A 22,535-nucleotide genomic window follows, 5' to 3' on the forward strand; every position below is an offset into this window, starting at 1 on the left:
CGAGTATGCATGGACTTGAAAATTATTTAAAGGTTGTTCAAAGCCTGATGGAATTGTACACGATTCATTGGAAGCGGGTTCTTACTAGAAGAAAATTCGGCTATCAGATTGAGTGTTCCATATGAACTGCATCCTACTGCCATCTGTGAGCTCAGCGTGAAGTTAAGCGCTGCTCTGCCAATTATCGATCGAGTTCGACAATATGTGCGTAGTTGTTTTGTTTTTTCTAGTTGTTGTTGGAGATCGTGAAGCCAAACTGTTGGAACTTGGTCGCAGATACTTGTTTTTTTTAAAGAAACCCGATCAGTAAGATGAAGACGGGCGAGATGTGGCTGATTTTCGACCCTGGTTAAATTTGTGGCCATCCGGCCACAAATTCTAGTTGGATTTGTGGTTTGTTTATCAACTTATATTTGCTTCCGAGAAATTGTAAGTACCCTGCATGATGAAATCTGCATGAATACCCTTTCCCACCGAGGTATCTCTACAATCCTCAAGATTTTTGGTTTGGACTGAACAAGTTAAAAAGGTGAATTGCGAGTATGTTTTAAACTACGGTTATCAAGAGGAATTTCTTTATCACGCGGTAGCCTTTGCTCTAGCGTTAATAAGATGTAATTTTGTTAAAATCGGGACTCAGATTTCTTATGTTTTAGTAAATTTTCATTTCAAAACTTCTTGTAACAGATAGTTAAGCGTTATTTCGGTGGATCACAGATGAAAATCGGTAAGTTGGAGTTGTTTGGTCAATGTCTATCTGATAATGTTTTGAAGCCATGCTTTAATCGCGACACGTGTTTCGTTTCTATGGGAACTGTTGTAAACAAAGATGGTTTCCGTGTGTTGAAAAAACAGCTGTTCGCTGTCGATTGTATGTTTGATCCGGTGTGTGGACTCGTATTGTACTCCAGTTTACTAATTCTAAAATTGAAATACGTCTTCCTTTCCATGATTTAATTTAATTACTATTGGGTTCTATTTCGCCTAAATCTTGGTAACATTTATTTACCACTTCGGTTATTTCTGTGAATTATACTAGACGTGTCGAGAAACAAGCCTCAACTTACCGTCAATTATTCCGCTACTGCTCTACTAATTAAATTGATTTATTTGGTTTTCAAGGATTGTGATCCCAAGGTTTATTTCTTATATTTTCAAGGGTCGACCCAAGTTATATTATCTTTTCCTTTAGTATGATAATTTTCTTCTTTTCTTTTAATCATCGAATTGTAAGTTCCAAGTTATTACTGTCCTTCGAGAATTGAAGTCCAGATCCATTAAAGTTGGTTTAAATTTTTAATCTGTCTTTCCTTTATAGTTAGTATATTCTCTTGGGTTTTGATTCACATAGCCTCTGGCACCGAGTGTCCGTTTCTCATGCCTTTTCTTCTTTGGACATCGTGGTAAGTATTTCATTTCCGTTGTTTTCTTGTAAGGTCCAGTGTTGACAACTACTACCGATTGGGAAGTTTTGGAGACACCAAGGTAGAGTTGGTTGTTATACTGTTGTGTTGTATCACTGTAAAATTGAAACAACGAAACAGGCCCTACTTGGGTAATGAAGAAGAAGAAGAAGAAGAAGAGTATATTGACACGATTTTATACTACTAACAAACGACTCGAAATGGAATCTATGACAGCATATTATTCTGTTTTGTACTTTCACATTAACAGTACAATTGTCTCCAGAAATGTTATTACTTAGTATGTAATACTTCAAAACTTATATAACGCTTACCATTTTCTGCAATGATGTTTGAAGAGCTCTTGTTAGACGTCTCTGTGCTTGAATCTCTTCTCTTCCTCTTCACTGAAATTATCGGTTATTTATAAGCTGGATAATCAGGGAAAAGGCTGGGTACAGATCCCGTTTTTAGTTTTCGCGTTTGCTGGTCTCTTTGAAATCGTCATTTACGAAATGTAGACTGCAAACCACGGAATAGTCAGAAGGAATCCATTTACTTCGCTTGCTGTTTCCTTCCCTGGATATAATACTTAACTACTTTCGACGCAGTTCTGTAATTGGAGGTATTTTATGGAATGAAATACCACGGCATTCTGGTTTCCCTTTCTTTGATTTGCAGAAGGGCACGCAGCAGTACGCCATTTTCACTGAAAACAAGTACAGTACTACCCTATTTCCCGCTATTTCATTCCGACAGGTCTGGAGGTTATATATTGGTGCTCTGTGGTCTGGAGCCGGTTGGCGCTGCCACCTGCTGTGGGTATTTGTTAACGGAGTGTTTCATTTAGTACCATGTTAAAATGTTGTAATGAGCAGGCAGTATAAGCAGCCATCGGGTGCAGATCGAGCAGGCAGTGCTTTAACTCTATGGCTCATACGCCTTCTCATTCGCCCGGTCACACATGCAAAGAGAAAGGGTAGCACACGTGTATACGCGTCATAGCAAATACAGTAGAGCCAATACGCGACACTCTGCGAGATATCGAGGGACGGCGATTAGAGCTATATCTAGCGGAGTGACCTGAGAGTTACTGATTCTATCGTAAGAGCACGTGTATTTGTTTGTGAAGTTTTGGCGTTATTTATGCGTTTGCATTAAGTTGACGTAAGTAAATAGTAGCATGTGTCATTCCTTTATATCTCCTCTCAATATGAGTGGAAAGATATGTGCTGTGTTTGGCTGCAATAACTATGAAGTACAGAAGGATTCGCGGTCTTTCTTCCGTTTCCTTCGTGACAAGAAAATGTAAGTAAATATTGTGTTTGCATATAAATATTCTTCCAGTTACAAAGATATTTTTATAGTACGTCCTAAACTTCTGACCTGTGCGACCCACATTTTAACTGGTTTAAAGCTTATTTTATTGTACAGTACAGCAGTTAAACTTCAATACCGATGTGTTGTTGTAGGTGTGATCTGTGGGTTTGATTTAATTCAGGTAAATACGTATGCATATGTGTGTGGCTGGTGGTGTTCCTAGTTACCCCATTTGGAATGCCGTAATGCGTTGTCAAGCACTGAAGAAAATAAGGGTGATTTAAGAAATGTACACATATTGTTGAAACAATATGATGATGCAAATTTGCTTTACCCAAATGGAGTGGCATTATGGTTAGTATTGCTCATAGGGAAAGTTTGAATGTTTTTGAGGCTAAATCTATACATTTTCTTTCTGTTAGTAGGCTTCAAGTTAAAAGGAAAATTGTCCAGCTCTTAAATGTAAATTCATTGAATCATGTGTCTAAGGAATGTGCCGATAGTTTTCTTGACAAGTGTTTTAATGTGTTGATACAATGCTTTTAAATGAGAACAAAGAAAAATCTAGCAGTGACCGTTCAGGCAGGAATGCTAAAGCCAAAAAAATAATGCATTTATGAAAGATCAAGCCCTTTCACAGTAATCCATTTCACATCTTCATTATATGTCTAATTTCAATCTTTAAATAATAACCTGTTAAATAATTCTTCATTCATTTATCCAGAATTGCTTTAGTAACTTTGAAGTTAATATCTTGGTAACACTTTCTTTCTAGACGTAATTTATTTATCCATTTCCGTATATATATTTCCATTTATATTTGAATTTAGCGCGAATTTTTAGGTCACGCCACTAGGAGCGCCACTTGCGACTTGTCTCCCATTTTAACAAGGCTAAATCCGGAAGTGTCGCGTATTATCTGTACTGTATTTGGTCATAGTTACCAGTTCAGGCACTTGGAGCGCTGAGAAGTTGGCATTAGTCGCTTTACGAGACACGCACAATGATCATCATTGCTATAAGAGTGTGCTGGTGTAATTTGTGCCTGTGTTTGCTTATTTGGTTTGTTCCTTTGGTCGTGAACCGTTTTAATGTTTATGAACATAATATTGTTTACTGCTGTGAGCCTTAATGTAAGATGAAAAGCAGGTCGACAAGTGGTATTCGTTTCATGAATTTACTTTTAACGAGTAACATCATCATAAATGGCTATGTTATATAAAAAGGAATTACTCGCCGAATTTCAATTCGAGATCATGGAAACGATATGTTTGCCACACCTAATACATCAACACTTTCACGCTATGTAGAAGATATAAACTGCGAGTCTGGAATAACACTCTTAGTAAAAGAGCACATCTTAGCAGAAAAACAGCTCCTAAATGAAGCAGAGAGATTACGTTTATTGGTGGTCCATCGAACAACAAATGTTATATGACAAGAAACTGGGCACCATCTTTGAACAGAAAGACGCTTCATTCCATATTGAGCAAATAAAAACTACTCAAGATGACTGTCATGCAAACGAAAGTAGAAATCGAATTACCCTGGTCAATAACCTTCTCTGTTTTACAATTTCTGCTGTGACTACAAAATAAAGGTTACCAGCAGCATATTTCCTCTTTAAGAAGCTTTTAGGTACAGAGCTACATACTTTAACACTAACAACAAAAAAGGAAGCCGAAGCTTGTGATTTTTTCGTGTTGCGCCTTGTGAGTGACGATCATAAGACTAATGTTAGCATGATAAGAAAAATGTCCTCTTCAAAAGAAATTAAACCGAAGATCTGTCATCCTGTTGATAGTGAAATGCCTCTTCTTGCTTTCGACCAATAGCACATTCTAAAAAATTAAGAATTCTTTACTCAAATAATCTATTGGATTGTTCCCATGATATAGGCCTTAAATGGCGATTTTATCAAGCAATTGTATCAGATGCAACGAAATGAAACTGTTAAATCGGTTCCTTTTTCTTACGCGCAAAAATATCGAGCTGTCTAAGTTTAAGAAAATATAATGTGCGGCGCGTGAAAGATATTTTCGCGACTGAAGGAATAACAACCCTAGAATATTTAAAAGACTTTTCGCATACAGATATGCATGAATTTTTAATGCAGGTACCACTGGCAAATACATGTTATCAATGATTCGACATATATGTCAGCAGCACACATGTAGCAACATTGCAGCCGGACAAGATGCATGATTCTTTTGTTGTGTCCAAGGTGCTCAACTGTGCTAATGGGCTCGATTCATAAAAGAGATTAAAACAGCGGGCTTCGATACCCATCTGGTTTGCCACTGTGAATTTTGCAAGTTATTCATGATTTTGTATTGTATCGGTGAAATGAAGTGTCGTATGGCTTTTAGTGCCGGGATATCCCAGGACGGGTTCGGCTCGCCAGGTGCAGGTCTTTCTATTTGACACCCGTAGGTGACCTGCGCGTCGTGATGAGGATGAAATGATGATGAAGACAGCACAAACAACCAGCCCCCGTGCCATTGGAATTAACCAATTAAGGTTAAAATCCCCGACCCGGCCGGGAATCGAACCCGGGACCCTCTGAACCGAAGGCCAGTACGCTGACCGTTCAGCCAACGAGTCGGACTATTGTATCGGTAAAAGAGCCCGACTCTCAGATTATATTTTAAAGTAAGCAAGAATATAGTTCTCAGGGCTAAAACTGGGTGACTAGTAGCTAGGGCTCGGTACAGGAGGTAGGGTCCTATCTACAAGAAAACGTTGACTCTGACTGAACATGAGTTTATTCATATAAGACATGAAATTGCACATCACCTCCAGGTAGGTATAAGCTGTCTTCCACATAGTGCTATAATATGGCTCGGATTCTCCAGTTCACCAAGCCGAACAGGTTGGAACACGTTCCAGAAGATTCCAGGGACTCCGTACAGAAGCGGCTGGACTGTCTGGGTTGGTAGAAGGTAGAGATGCATCGAACTTTCGAGGCCCAGGTTGAACCCCGATGATTCTGGTGATGTTGCAGATATTCATTTACTACCTCAGTCCAATGTGACTGAGAGGGTTGATGTCTCCAAGGTCACTCGCAGTACTGATAAATCTGAGTTCATAAAAACCTTGGGTGATTAACCTATTAGCGAAGTCACTGGTTATTATTCATCAAGACTTTCAAAATTTAACACTCGTAAAATGATATGTCTCTGTATACGAGGAAAATAAATAATTTCAGAGTTCACCACTAGCAAAAGTCTTCGTCTCTGAATAAATACTGGCAAAAAAACACAAGTCCCTTCCCATGAAACTATGACCAAATTTAAAGTTCACCACTGGCGAAGGTACAAGTCTTTGAATGAACACAGATGAAAAACATAAGTCCATCCACATGAAAATCTGAATAGATTTAAAGTTCATCACTGGCGAAATTTATAAAGTTTTGAATCAACACTGGTGAATGTACAAGTCTTTGAGTGAACATATACGAAAAACACAAGTCCAGCCACATGAATAAATTTATAGTCTATCACTGGCGAAATTTATAAGTCTTTGAATCAACACTGGCGAATGTACAAGTCTTTGAGTGAACATGTACGAAAAACACAAGTCCATCCACATGAATAAATTTACAGTCTATCGCTGGCAAAATTTATAAGTTTTGAATCAACACTGGCGAATGTACAAGTCTTTGAGTGAACATAGACGAAAACCACAAGTCCATCCACATGAATAAATTTACAGTTATCACTGGCGAAATTTATAAGTCTTTGAATCAACACAGGTGAAATCCTAAATTTAAGTTTTAAAGACGTGGAATGAAGTTAGAGTTCATCACCGGCAAAGTTTATAAGTCACTGTTTATTAGAGGAATGAGTCTCTTAACACTCGCAAATAACGCAGGTTCAATTTCTGAAGAATTCGTTCTTTAACACACGTAAATAATACAAGTCCAATTATGAATTTAACACACGTAAATAATACAAGTCCAATTATGAATTTAGCACACGTAAATAATATAAGTCCATTTCATGAATAATTGGAAAAATTCCAATCTCGAACACCCGTAAATATTGTAAGTTCAATTATGAAGACTTAGAAAATGTTCTTTAACACTCGAAATATTGCAAGTCCACTTGAGAATACTTGGAAGAATTCGTTCTCCCACACTCGGAAAAAATACAAGTTCACTTTATGAATACTTAGAAAATTACAGAGTTCCTCGTCGGGACTGTCACTACACGACGATAGTAGCAGCGAGAGTGTCCACGCTGACTACTCAGCTGTAACTGAGTGAACAGGCTACAGTGGGCCCTCCTTTTATTCGATCCGGGGCGTCTACGTCACAATACGGCTTGACTGAATATCTCCTAAATCCCTCGATGGATTTACTTGAAACTTGAGCATTGCGACGTTCAGGTAATCCCAAACAAGATGACATATTGCTCAAGCCGCTAGCATAATTATAACGGCAGTTACAAAATTTTCCCCGTCGAACAATCTGGAAGATGTGACGTGGAATCTAGAATATACGAGTCCAGGCTGGGAACACGTGGTGTGACGGGCGGGCGGTCTAGCTAGCCCCTGTGGCTACGTCACAGCTCACAGCTGTCCTTCACTCGCTTGCTTGCCCCGCTGACGGTAAACAAACCAGGCGTGCTCAGAACATTACGCGTGATAATTAAATGCCATTTATACTCAAAAAATACTCATGTACAGGTAGTAACCGGTACAGTATTGAATGCACAAACATTTGTGCACAAAAATCCTGTTGCGTCTATGAGTGAATATTTAGTGCCTGTGTTGCGTGATTTTCCTAACTTCGGTTGTCCTGAAATCGGACATTCACAGTTATTGAGTGAAGTTATTTGCGAGCGTGCTATTCCTGTATTCTTAAATAAAATAGTCATATAAATAACAGAGATCTTTGAAAGATTTGAACGTGAAAACGCGAAACACTTAAGCAGAAAATTGTGTGATATTATTTATTTTCTACAGTAATTACTAACGTTAACATTATTTTGTAAGGTTTTTCCGCTGCGGAGGGATACATTCTTCACTGAATTTCTTTATTAAGGTGTACGGTGTGATTCGAATATTTTTATCGAGTGATTAGCTACCTATATATTTAAACAGAAATATACAATAAACTTACCGTGTGCTGTAATGATAATGAACAATAGTGTTTCAATGCCTGTGAAGCAGCGCTCGGTGGTGAAAATGGGATCTAGGCCCATATCTTTCATATCGCTGTATTGGAAATGCGTATTGGCGCAGTCATAGTAGAGTGCGATGGTGGCATACCGTACGTTTTACTCAGTTTTACTATGAAACACGGTTTGTGACTGAGCGACACATCAGGAGTCAATAACCATCTGACTGCGCTAATACGCCTTCCCAATACAGTGATATGAGCGATATCACGGCCGACTGGATCCCTCGCTGCGCTCCGAAGGAGCTAGCTAGAACGACGCATCAAGTCGGCCGTGGCGATATGGGCCTAATCTCCGCACGGCTCTACATCTAAATTACCATTTTAGCAGATCTTGGCTCTATCTGGTGGTTATGTGCTGAAGCATAGACATCCAACCAAGACCGACTATAATCCTCAGACCGTAATATTAAAAAAACATGGCGGCCGAAGTAGCCGAATTGCTGGTATTGGCTAACACGTAAATATCACGTAACTTACATATTATATAAATTGCGGTAATTTAACATGATAAATGTAACATCACAAGGAAAATCACATTTACATGTATGAAAACGCTTCGCCAATAAGTACGCACCACATATAATCAACTAGAATCACATATATTCTACTAGAAAAAGCCCCAAAAGGTGATTATTTAGAAATTTCAATTCGTCAAATAACGTTTTCTCTTAGATTTCACTTCGCTGGTTACATTAAAATACACGATAAAACTGTTGAAATGATATTTCTAACATCGTTTTGAATGTTTCAAAATAAATTAAGGTGCGGAATTCCTCGATTTATTCGCTCTCATGAAAACTGTGAAACATAAATTGGTACCTTAGTTTTGAAATGGTGGACAATTTCTTAAATTCAGCACCCAATAAATGAGGAGTACACCCGAAATAATAATGTCATTGGCTTTACGTCGCACTAAATACATTTTTTACGGTTTTCGGAGACGTCGAAGGGCCTAAATTTGGTCCTGCAGTAGTTCTTTTATGTGCCAGTAAATCTACCGACACAAGGCTGCGAATTTTTGCTCCTTCAAACACCACCGGACACGGCCAGGATCGAATGTGCCAACTTGGGGTCAGAACGCCTTAACCGTCTGAGTCGCTCAGCCCAAGTACATCCGAATTGATTATGTTAACCCAATGAACGAACCTGGTAATATTAACATAATGTTGACATATGGCATAACAGCACTGCACACAATGACAGTAACCTTAGTAATGAAACGTTCAGACACTATAGATATAATAAAACATGAGTGCAAAAACTCTATTGACTAAACATTGATATTAAACCACGTGGACGAGCTTCAGTTCGGCGTTGTCTGCTTGATGACAGATTACCACAGCATGAATCTGAGGGCGTTGGTAGTGTAAACCCTTACGTTACAAACCCAGCTAATCCCTCAAGTCACTATATCTTTTGCGTAACAGTATACAGATTGCTCCATCCGTCACACTTATAATATTTGTTATACTCCAAGATCCAGCCAAACATTTCCGCAGGCAAAGCACAGATTATTGTAAAATACACTTGCATCTAAATCACTCGACATTTTGAAGCACGTAGACACTGACGGAATATCACAATATCAGTTATACTCTATCTAAATTAATATTTTTCGAGGAACACGAATAGTTTGGAAGTAGATAAATGGCTTCCCTAACCTCAGACCTATTCTCAAAATGATGTATGCATGCTGTAGTTTTCTCATGGACTTCAAAACAATTACGATGTATATTCCTAATCCATTTATCACTTAATGTTCTATTCCGTAGAAAACTTAAGAATAGTAAGTTGTATGGGAGGCATTGTCATAGTTAGACTAAAAGCTGGTCCACCTAGTGCACACATGTTCTTTAATGGGTAAAAACACGATCAAAACAAGCAAATTCTCAAATTACTGTGTGTAATTCCAGATCCTATGTGTACACTGACTCATATAAATACACTGACTGACAGAGCAAATGCAACACCAAGAAGGAGTGGTTCGAAAGGGATGAAAGTTGGGGAAAAAACAGAGACGGCACGGACGAATAATTGATGTTTATTTCAAACCGATATGCAGGTTACACAATGCGCACGGCATCGACTCAGTAGGATGTAGGACCACCGCGAGCGGCGATGCACGCAGAAACACGTCGAGGTACAGAGTCAATAAGAGTGCGGATGGTGCCCTGAGGGATGGTTCTCCATTCTCTGTCAACCATTTGCCACAGTTGGTCGTCCGTACGAGGCTGGGGCAGAGTTTGCAAACGGCGTCCAATGAGATCCCACACGTGTTCGATTGGTGAGAGATCCGGAGAGTACGCTGGCCACGGAAGCATCTGTACACCTCGTAGAGCCTGTTGGGAGATGCGAGCAGTGTGTGGGCGGGCATTATCCTGCTGAAATAGAGCATTGGGCAGCCCTGAAGGTACAGGAGTGCCACCGGCCGCAGCACATGCTGCACGTAGCGGTGGGCATTTAACGTGCCTTGAATACGCACTAGAGGTGACGTGGAATCATACGCAATAGTGCCCCAAACCATGATGCCGCGTTGTCTAGCGGTAGGGCGCTCCACAGTTACTGCCGGATTTGACCTTTCTCCACGCCGACGCCACACTCGTCTGCGGTGACTATCACTGACAGAACAGAAGCGTGACTCATCGGAGAACACGACGTTCCGCCATTCCCTCATCCAAGTCGCTCTAGCCCGGCACCATGCCAGGCGTGCACGTCTATGCTGTGGAGTCAATGGTAGTCTTCTAAGCGGACGCCAGGAGTGCAGGCCTCCTTCAACCAATCGACGGGAAATTGTTCTGGTCGATATTGGAACAGCCAGGGTGTCTTGCACATGCTGAAGAATGGTGGTTGACGTGGCGTGCGGGGCTGCCACCGCTTGGCGGCGGATGCGCCGATCCTCGCGTGCTGACGTCACTCGGGCTGCGCCTGGACCCCTCGCACGTGCCACATGTCCCTGCGCCAACCATCTTCGCCAAAGGCGCTGCACCGTGGACACATCCCTATGGGTATCGGCTGCGATTTGACGAAGCGACCAACCTGCCCTTCTCAGCCCGATCACCATACCCCTCGTAAAGTCGTCTGTCTGCTGGAAATGCCTCCGTTGACGGCGGCCTGGCATTCTTAGCTATACACGTGTCCTATGGCACACGACAACACGTTCTACAATGACTGTCGGCTGAGAAATCACGGTACGAAGTGGGCCATTCGCCAACGCCGTGTCCCATTTATCGTTCGCTACGTGCGCAGCACAGCGGCGCATTTCACATCATGAGCATACCTCAGTGACGTCAGTCTACCCTGCAATTGGCATAAAGTTCTGACCACTCCTTCTTGGTGTTGCATTTGCTCTGTCAGTCAGTGTACATTCGCGCACTTATATTCTACAAAGAAACAAACACTTATCGTCAACTTTCATAAAATTACACCGACTACATACGATAACAACAAAACCAAAAGAAACCCACATTTCCAACAATACCGGATACTCGATTCGCCATCTTTGAACGATCGAGAGTAGCATTAAGGTCTGAGGATTGGAGTCGGACTTGATCCATCCAATCCCAAACTGCCATTCATATCGATTTATATCGGCAAAACACGATCTCGAAACTCAGTTGCCAACACTCAATATTTACATTCGCCACGTGGTTATCGCTCAGCGTGTATGGTATTCGGTACGCGTCGCGATCTTTTACGTTTTCCTTCAATAATTAGTGTGGTTTTCATATTGTTGGAGGGTTCTAGTGACTCTGAGATCAGTGGAGTGTTCCCTTTGTAGGCCATAACCTCCTTCCTGTGCCAGCCATTAGCGGTGAGTGATGTTTTATTTCCTCATTCTCTTTTATTCGTAATAACATCATATTCTCTGATTAGTGTCAGATGTTGTTAGTAAGTATAGTTTTAGTGAATTTGTTTTCAATCCATATTCATTAGTTTTTCTGAGTGTCGGTACGGTATTTCGTTTTACAAGGGCTGTTTACCGCGGTCATATTACATCAGCTGTTCTCGCGGGGGTAGCGCGCTGGCAAAGAGGAAAGGAGATGCTCATTTGTTTTGCAAAACTTCAGTTTAGAAGTAAGGCTGTGCGGAGTATAGTTCCCATTTTTACCGCCGAGCGCTGCTTCGCTGGCCTTGAAATACGATTGTTCATTACAGCACATGGTATTTTGTATATTTCTGTCTAAATATACAGCTAATCACTCGATAAACATATTTGAATCACACCTTACAACTTAATAAAAAAATTCAGTGAAGTATGTATCCCTCCGCAGCGGAAAAACCATACAAAATAATGTTAACGGTAGTAATTACTGTAGAAAATAAATAATATCTCACACTTTACTCTGTAAGTGTTTCGCGTTCTCACGTTCAAATCTTTCAAAGATCTCTGTTATTTATGTGACTATTTTATTTAAGAATACAGGAATAGCTCGCTCGCAAATAACTTCACTCAATAACTGTGAATGTCCGATTTCAGGACATCCGAAGTTAGGAAAATCACGCAACACAGGCACTAAATATTCACTCATAGACGCAACAGGATTTTTGTGCACAAATGTTTGTGCTTTCAATACAAAATCATTAATAACTTGCAAAATTCACAGTGGCAAATCAGTTGGGTATCGAAGCCTGCTATTTTAATCTCTTTTATAAATCGAGCTCATTAGCACAGTTGAGCACCTTGGACACGACAAAGGAATCATGCATCTTGTCCGGCTGCAATGTTGCTACATGTGTGCTGCTGACATACATGTCGAATCATTTTTATTGATAACATGTATTTGACAGTGGAACCTGCATTAAAAATTCGTGTATATCCGTATACGAATGTGCTTTTAAATATTCTAGGGCTGTTATTACTTCAGTCGCGAAAACATCTTTCACGCACCGCACATTCATTTTCTTAAACTTAGACGGCACGTTTATTTTGCGCGTAAGGAAAAGGAACCAGTTTCACAGTTTCATTTGATTGCATCTGATACAATTGCTTGATAAAATCACCATTTAAGGCCTATATCATGGGAACAATCCAATAGATTTTTTGAGTAAAGACTTTTTTACTCTTTTAGAATGTGCTATTGGTCGAAAGCAAGAAGAGGCATTTCACTATCAACAGGATGACAGATCTTCGGTTTAATGACTTTTGAAGAAGACATTCTTCTTATCACGTTAACGTTAATCTTATGATCGTCACTCACAAGGCGCAACACGAAAAAATCACATGCTTCGACTTCTTTTATTGTTGTGAGTTTTAAAATATGTAGCTCTGTACCTAAAAGCTTCTTAAAGAGGAAATGTGCTGCTGGTAACCTTTATTTTGTAGTCACAGCAGAAATTGTAAAACAGAGAAGGTTATTGACCAGGGTAATTCGATTTCTACTTTCGTTTGCATGACAGTCATCTTGAGTAGTTTTTATCAGTGGCGGCTGATGGTATCTGAAGCTGGGCGTTGCACCAACATTTCCAGTGTCACATTTTTATAGCTTACAGAAATAACAAGAAACTCTATTATCGTTAAGTAATGAAGTACATTCCTACTAAAACTGTAATATATCTGGCAATTACAACCAAGGAAATAAGAGGCTAATTATATACTGTAACGGCAGTTGCACTTACGTCCCAGTAACGACATTTTATGATTTTCGGAGACGCCGAGATGCCGGAGTTCTTTTACATGCCAGTAAATCTACCGACACGAGGCTGACGTATTTGAGCACCTTCAAATACCGTACCACCGGACTGAGCCAGGATCGAACCTGCTACGTTGGGGTCAGAAGGCCAGTGAATCAACCGTCTGAGTCACTCAGCCTGGCACAGTTACTTTTTCCTAACTTGAAATGAAAATTTCCCGTCCTGTTTTTCATTAAAGCAAGGTATTGGTAATATTGTGGGTGGTCTAGTATGGCGTGGAAAAGAAATTACCCAGGAAGTTGGCCGTAGAGTTAGGGTCACGTAGCTGTGAGCTTGCATTCGGGTTATAGTGGGTTCGAACACCACACTCGGAAGCCCTGAAAATCGTTTTCCTTGGTTTCCCATTTTCACACCAGGCAAATGCTGTGGCTGTGCCTTAATGAAAACTACGTTCGCTTCCTTCCAACTACTAGCCCTTTCCTATCCCCTCGTCGCCGTGAGATCTATCAGCGTCGGTGCAACGGAAATTAAGTTTGTGAATTTAAAAAAGGAAATGAATTACCTTGGCGAGAGGAGAGAAGGTAGGAATGAAGTAATCAAGGTCTGTCTAGGGAGGTCAAGTCACGAATGCTACTTATGGAGCCGCCATATTGGGTCTGGGTAAGTGAACGTAACCAAAGACAAGTGTATTCGAATTTAGAGGATTTAGGCACCAAATATTGAACAAAAAAGAAACGAAAACTATTTATCATGCAGAATTTAACTGGACATCTATTGCTCATGTATAGAGCCCGGATTTCCATGCACTATCAAATCTCAAAATATGCATGCATTCATGCACTATCATATGGCAAAACATGCACAATAAACCGGAAAATATGCACTATCAAAATTCAGTTCCTTTTGAAACATGAACAAAAACTACCCTAATTTCTCCAAATTGTCTTCATTTAAGCGTTTATCATTCAGCACATACTTAAGCACAGAAAATAATCTTTTTACGTCACGAGAAGTGATAGATGCATAATTCAATGAAGACATTTGGACAAAGTGAGGTCAAATTGTACGTCTTTTGCATTTTCACCACAATACGTCTTTCATAAGGTTGACGAATTCAAAATCAGGATTTGAACGAATTAGTTTGTTCAACTTATCTCTATCTGCGGCAGCTGCTTCTCCATGCAATGATTGCAGACACATTTGAATGTCCTCAATAAGTGGTAACGATTGCTTGCTGCGATAACACAGACGTGTGACGATTGAGAGTTCTGGGTAGGACATTCCAGGATAACAACGGTAGAGGGTTCAATGAAAAATCAGAATTTGTAAGCTGCTATCCCAGTAACGCGGCGCCACAGAAGTGGGATACAAGGTTTCTTTTGTTCGTCTAACAGACGAAAAATGAGCCGTCAATGATTAATGCACAATTTACGGTTCAATTTATAGCAATGTACAACTGTAAAACTGGGACACCTTATTCCTAAGAATTAGATTTCGACGTGGTCCCTTCCGACTTACGTCATTGTTTACTCAAGCAACAGATAGGAAAGTGTTTGGTTAATTGAATTATACTGTAGGACCTGTACCGTATGTAGGCTACTAACTATGGTTGTCACGTAGGATGCCAGGAATACATTCTCTCCGTCTCTCGGTAATAGAGATACTGTAGCCTACAACGTGAAAAATTGTCCCAAATTCTGCAAACTAACATTCAGAAAATGCACTATGATGCAAGTTAACAATATATATGTGTCAAAATCAGAATAAAAGTCATATTATGCAACATTAAACGTCTAAATATGCGCTATTAAATCCAAAATCTTCCAAATATGCATTATGCATGAATTTTCTCCGAAAAATGCCAAAACATGCAAACATGCGCGGAAAAAGAACGGTTATTTGGAATTGTTAAGCCGTAAAACGAATATTTGCAAAGCTTGAGAAGTGTAGCTAGCTTATTTTAAAACATGCATTTACATGGAAATCCGAGCTCTACTCATGTATATATAACTGTACAACTCGTAAATGGCATGAATGCATTCACAGCTATTTGAATAGGAAGATAATTAATAGAACCTAAATTACATTTTTTTGAGAAACAAGAATCAGGCGAAGTGCTCATGTATAGGCCTACTCTTTCACTTCTATATTGCTTGATCTTAGTGTGTTTCTAATCAATATCGTCTGTCAAAATACGAAATACCGGGTGTTTTGGCCATGCGGTTAGGGTCGCGCAGCTGTGAGCTCGCAGATAGTGGGTTCGAACCCCACTGTCGGCAGCCCTGAAGATCGTTTTCCGTGGTTTCCCATACCTTAATTAAGGCCACGGTCGCTTCCTTCCCACTCCTCGGCCTTTCCTATCCCATCGTCGCAATAAGACCTATCTGTGTCGGTGCAACGTAAAGCCATTAGCAAAAAAAAATACGTAATCTCATTGACAGAAACATAGAAATCTGTACAGTACCTCTATTATATCATGAATAGATGAAATATTGAACTTAAAAGCATTTAAAGACAGTTGTAGTAAATTTCCTTGAGCATTTTCTCTATTAAGAAAGTAGTAACGGTTACTGCGTTTCTAAAAGGTTACTTCAGCATGTTGACAAAGACTGAATACCTCTTGACTTGAGTGCATTAAATTATTTTCGCTGTTATCTTTTTTTGCCTGTTGCTTTACGTCGCACCGACACATATAGGTCTTACGGCAACGATAGGACAGGAAAGGGCTAGGAGTGGGAAGGAAGCGGCGGTGGCCTTAATTAAGGTACAGACCCAGCATTTTCCTGGTGTGAAAATGGAAAACCACGGAAAACCATTTTCAGGGTTGCCGGCAGTGAGGTTCGAATAAATTATCTCCCGAATACTGACCGCACGCTGTTGTTATCCACTGATGTGGTAAATTCTTTGGATTCTGAGGCAAAAATACTCTTCTCATATATAACAAGAGTGATGTTCCTAGCTACTCTAACTAGTTTACGGATAACCCATGCAGCTGAGTAGTACAAAGTGGTGGTGGTGACTATTGTTTTAAGAGGAAGTACTATTGGGGAACCATCCACTTTTAACACTAATCAGAGGGGAATTTTTGAAACGATCCGACACTTCAAAAAATTGTGGTATTGGCCAAAGAAAGACAAAGGCCACGAAGTTTGTGAAAATGGAAGACTCCCAAAACTTCGACTGTTCTAACACCGTCGGGGTCGGAAAAGAACAAGAGTTGACCAAGGGAGGTCGGATACGATAGAAAAAGTGAGGAGCCTGGCACAAGTAACTGGAAAGAATGCCAAGACTCAGTTAAGGGCCCCGTCGTCGCTAACGCACGCTTTCAAGTTAAGAGTCTCTGGGGCCCCCTTTAGTCGCCTCTTGCGACAGGAAGGGGATACCCTGGATGTATTCTACTGTCCCCACAAAATGGTTCAAACCCGGCATCCGTATTATGTTTATGTCAAAATCATTTGAAAACTGGTGATAATAATTTGTAGGGCTACAGTCTTCAGTTGGCTTTTGGCAAAAAAAAAATAAGGTAATACTCATCATCATCATCATCATCATCATCATCATCATCATAAGAAGAAGACTGACCAAGTGGCTGTGCTGTTTCGGTCACGTAGCTATCAACTTACATTCGAGAGATAGTGGGTTCGAACTCCACTGTTGGCAACCCTGAAGATGATTTTCCGTGGTTTCCACATTGTTCATACCAGGCAATGTTTGGAAACTTTCCTATAACATTTTAAAGACTTGGGTGGATTAGAAACATTTTTGGGATCGAATTCCAGTTGAGTGTTACCGTCCATCTACACACTTCTGTTCAAATTGCGATTTATCAAAATTATTTCAGAAGGAAATACATAATGGAGCTACGAAAAACAAAACTTGTTAATATAAACATGTGATTCTTCAGGAATAATTCCATTGTAATTGTTCCGAGCTATCTGTGGAACAGCAGAGGTGAAAGAAGGTGCTGGATGGAATAGGTCTCAACAACGAAATTAAAATTAATTTAAAACTTTAACAAAGGTTATATTTTCTTTTCGAGATCAAGAAACAACAAGTATAACAGGAACCCAGTTGTATATCAACAAGTTAAGAAGGTACAATTACAGTTTATTAATGGATTTTGGGCTTCGAGCCGCAGATTCACAATCCCTGAGCAATGAGCCCAACTTTACCTATACACAAGGTTCAACAAAGGGGCAGAAAACCCCAATCATGCCAAGGAGCATTTGCTCCCAATTACCCAGTTTAGCCTGCTTGAGGCACACAGAAAATACAATTTTTAGAAAGAGCGAACCCGCTCTCAAAGTTCAAGCCAATTCAAAGGCCACACCAAACTCCACCTTCAAGCTGCCCTCCAGGCACACAAGAACAGGGGTAAAAATACCCAACCTACTGAGGCCTATTCACTAAAGAAACAGGACAATAACATGGCCCCAAAATACCAACTTGAGTGGAGGCGTAACTTGCACTCCTAATACACCTTTTTAAAACCTATTTGGCTCTTAGGCCGCTTATGCAAGGGCTAATCCCATACTACGGAGGTGACACGATAGGAAAATTTATTACATTATGAAGCGAGGAAAAACGGTTATGAAAACGTAGTTACCTCAAAAACAATATGAGAGGGAGCTCGACAGGGTTAGGCACTCTCTATCCCGATTTGTAGTTAAAGAGACGGAATTTATACCAAGTGTCTTTTACATTTCAAAGGAAGGTTACATGATAAAAGTTTCGAACCTGCCCCGAGGGTTAAACTGCTGAGCTAGCGAGCAAAGAAGTTATTAAAAGGCCATTACCTTATGGATGAACTGCTGCCCGAAGAAAGAGGCGCTTCCCGCCCCCTGCTACATAATCACACTAGGAAAGATGTTACTGAAGTGGCCAGGAGACAAGAAAATCAGCAGTTTATATACCCTCGCGGAAAATTCGAGACGTTTCATGAATGATTACCCATACCCCCCTCAATTTTATTGGCTAGGATCAAGCAACATATCCATATCGGAGAAGACATACGTTATTGGTCACAAATTAATTAGAGAAATTCGGGATTGGCTAAATTCAAAACGAGCGGAAAGAGAAGGGTTATACTGCCAACCCAAAAAAATGACTGAAAGAAATTTAACAAAGAACAAACTTATGAACACAAAATTTCTCAAAAAACAGTTCCTTCACTTCGCACCAGGGTGCACAATTGTAGTTCTTCAGTAGTGCCATCTAGAAGAGAATGTTCACACTTCTCACTACAGAGAAAACAAATATAAATCGAAAGAGACACAGTTCAGAACTCTTCAAAATTTACAATTGCGACATCTTCTGAGAAACTTTAGAATTAACATGGTTGTTAAAGTTCAGGCTTCCTCCAGTAGAGGAGTTTCAACTGGCGCAATGTTTGAATTAGCGGCGTGGAGGTGTACCGCCCGGTACAGTAATAACTTACTAACCTCGAACAAGACGGAATTATAAGTGGGTTGCCATTTATCACGCCTGTAACTTTTTACCGTATCCACTGTGCTCACCATTGCTTATCACTGGAAAGCGAAACACTATAATCCCGCCAGTGACTAAATCTGACAATCTGATGTAGCGCAGTATTCCATTTCCTTTAAAAATGCAAATATATTTCATTATATCACATCGGGCCCACCCGCATCATAACGACGCTTGAGACCCAATATGGCCGTCACCGCAAAGGATTGTGGTAGCGTGACCAGACCTTCCTATACTGACCTTGGAAGTAATCTTCGCAGAGTGGCGCAATCTAACGGGGACATTTGGAACTGTTTCTCGGTAGGGGACTTACTAGTCTCGTGCAACTCTCTGAGACCGGTACTGGCGAGCATGCTACCTGATGCTATGCAGGCTTAGGCTCGTCCCTGCTGAGGTACATTGCGCCGCGCTGTCCGCTAGGGAATTGCCGTAGGAAAGCAAACCCCCTGAGCTTGATTCGAAGCCAGCAGTGTCTGTTGGTCCGGTACGAAGCATTAGTACAGCGAATGACTGAAGATTGTTGTTTTTAACACGTTTTCGAATATATGTTAGGTTTATTAAACTAAAACTTAAAAAAAGACAACAAATGAAGTGCAAAATCATTGGGAATTGTGCAACCCTGCAACAATACCACGCACCGCTCCAGGTTTTTATTCACTCAACTTGGAACGAAACGTCTTTCCGTTCAAAGAAGGTGTCGAGTTTCTTGTCATATAAGATCTATTGCTCGATGGACTACCAATAAACGCAATCTCTCTGCTTAATTTAGGCGCAGACTTTCTGCTAAGAGGCACTCCTTTACTGAGAGTGTCATTCCGATCTCGCAGTTTATATCTTCTAAGTAGCGCGAAAGTGTGGATTTATTCGGTGTGGCAAACATATCATTTCGATGATCTCGAATTGAAATTCGGCGAGAATTTGTTTAACGTAATATTTAGCCATTTATGACGCTGTTACTCGTTGAAAGTAAATTCATGAAACGAAAAACCACTTGTCGACGTGCTTTTCATCTTACATTAAGACGCACAGCAGTAAACAATATTGGGTCGGTAGATGCAGAGTGGGTTTCGGCCATTGGGTTTCGTCCCTTAAGAGACCACGGCTTGTCCGTGGTCCAACAGCTCTGTACTCTGACCGGCCAACCGAGCAGAGGAAAGGTGGCCACGGCTCTACCGTGGCTCTATGCCTCTGCGTTCGGGAGACGGTTCTGGAGCACAGTGCCGAACTACACGCCTGGCCCCACCTGTCGACTGTCCTGAGAATGGTTTTCCGTGGTTTTCCAATCCCCTGCACTAAGGTGAATGCCGGGATAGTTCGTAGTGTAGGCCACGGCCGCCCTCCCCCTCACTTTCTCCGCACATCTCCTTCACCGTAACAAATCTCCCGGCCTGAGAGACGACGTCACCGTCTAAGAGGCCCGCCTCCCCTTTCAGGGAGGAATGGAAACGTTTAGTAGTAGTAGTAGTAGTAGTAGTAGTAGTAGTAGCAGTAGTAGTAACTATATTGTGTTCATAAACATTAATACGGTTCACGACCAAAGAAACAAACCAAATAAGCAAACACAGGCACAAATTACACCAGCACTCCTAACAATGATCACTGAGCGTGTCTCGTAAAGCGACTAATGCCAGGCTCTCAGCGCTCCAAACGCCTGAACTGGTAACTATGACGTGTTTGCTCGTTTACATGTGTGAGCGGGCGAATGAAAAGGCGTATTAGCGCAGTCATAGTAGAGGGCGATGGGATTCAGGAAGGAGCCTCCCCGAAGATTTTGGTTGCTGCAATCGGACGATTCCTGGGCAACGGTTTAATACCGACTAATTCTTCCACAAAGGTGCTGCTACACAGCAACAAGTATGCAAGGGACCTTACCAACGAAAAGTCCTTTTCAGGACCAACCATGCACAGAACACTCATCAATCCCTATTGGTTACAGCTTACGAATATATCACTTGGACATGGAATCGATTTCCTCTGCTAAGAGTCAATACCTTTCACGTCTGATGCTGCAGAACGAAGTTGATGTTATAGCAATACAGGAGACTCACTCCAAGAATGATGCAGATTTTTACAGAAGAGGAAGAATTTACGGATACGTTCTGGTTGGGTCTATAAATGATGAACAGTATGGCATTGCAACACATGTCAGGTCCCAAGTTACTGACTACAAAGTAACTTATCAGGATAGAACGGCAGATATTTTTGTTTTGGGTGTAGAAGTTGCCGGCACCACGGTTGCAAATATTTACAAACCACCGTACGTTAGTTGGCCAAATCCATCTGTAAGATTCTTCAGTCATCCAGTTGTGTATGTGCGTGATTTCAACAGGCAAAATCATGTCTGGGGATACCGGTACCAGAAAGAAGACCAAAATGGAGCTATTCTAAATGAATGGATGGACATGCACAATTCAGTTTGTGTATAATACTAAAGATCCTGGAACGTTCCGATCTGGCAGATGGGTAAAGGATTATTCTCCTGACTGTGCATCAAATCTAGATCTGGAAATAAATAAATAACACAACGAAAAGTCATCAAAACTTTCCCACACAGGCAGCATAGGCTAGTCATAATTCATTTTCATACTGAAATTCCATTACTTATCTCCGTACCTCAATCTCGATGGAATTTTCAACTTACAAACTGGGAACGATTTCAGAAAATTCTAGATAATACTGTTCAATGGATTCCTCCAGTACCATTCAATTATGAACGATTTATGGGTGCGATTAAAGCAAATGACAGGAAATGTACCCCACGTTGTTTTCGGAAGGAGTACGTCACCGGGTGGTCCCAAGAATGCGATGAGTTATATGCCAAATATCAAGAATCTCACGACGACGTGACATCTGATGACCTCTTGAAAGCTCTGAATAAGAACAGAAGAGAAAAATGGCATAAAACAACGGCAGAAATCATCTTCACACATTCTAGTCGGAAAGCTCTGAAGCTTATTAGAAAACTTGATACAGATCCCAGGTTGTCAAGTACAGTCACACATGCGAATGCTAATGCTGTTGCATCCAGACTGATGAATATTTCAAAAACTAAGATAGACAAAGACAGACATGAACTGTGAAGAATGAACTGTACATAAAGAGGTCCCATCTAAAACCACACCCAGTCTACTCACGTGATTTCTGCATTGAGGAATTTGATAAAGCCTTGAATATGGTAAAGGTAAACAAAGCCGCTGATTTTTATGGCATAAATCTAGAGTTTCTTAAAGTCATCAGTGATGATGATCAATCAATCAATCAATCAATCAATACTGATCTGCATTTAGGGCAGTCGCCCAGGTGGCAGATTCCCTATCTGTTGCTTTCCTAGCCTTTTCCTACATGATTTCAAAGAAATTGGAAATTTATTGAACATCTCCCTTGGTAAGTTATTCCAATCCCTAACTCCCCTTCCTATAAATGAATATTTGCCCCAGTTTGTCCTCTTGAATTCCAACGTTATCTTCATATTGTGATCTTTCCTACTTTTATAAACGCCATTCAAACTT

Source organism: Anabrus simplex, chromosome 3, assembly GCF_040414725.1.
Source record: "Anabrus simplex isolate iqAnaSimp1 chromosome 3, ASM4041472v1, whole genome shotgun sequence".
Taxonomy (NCBI): Eukaryota; Metazoa; Arthropoda; class Insecta; order Orthoptera; family Tettigoniidae; genus Anabrus; species Anabrus simplex.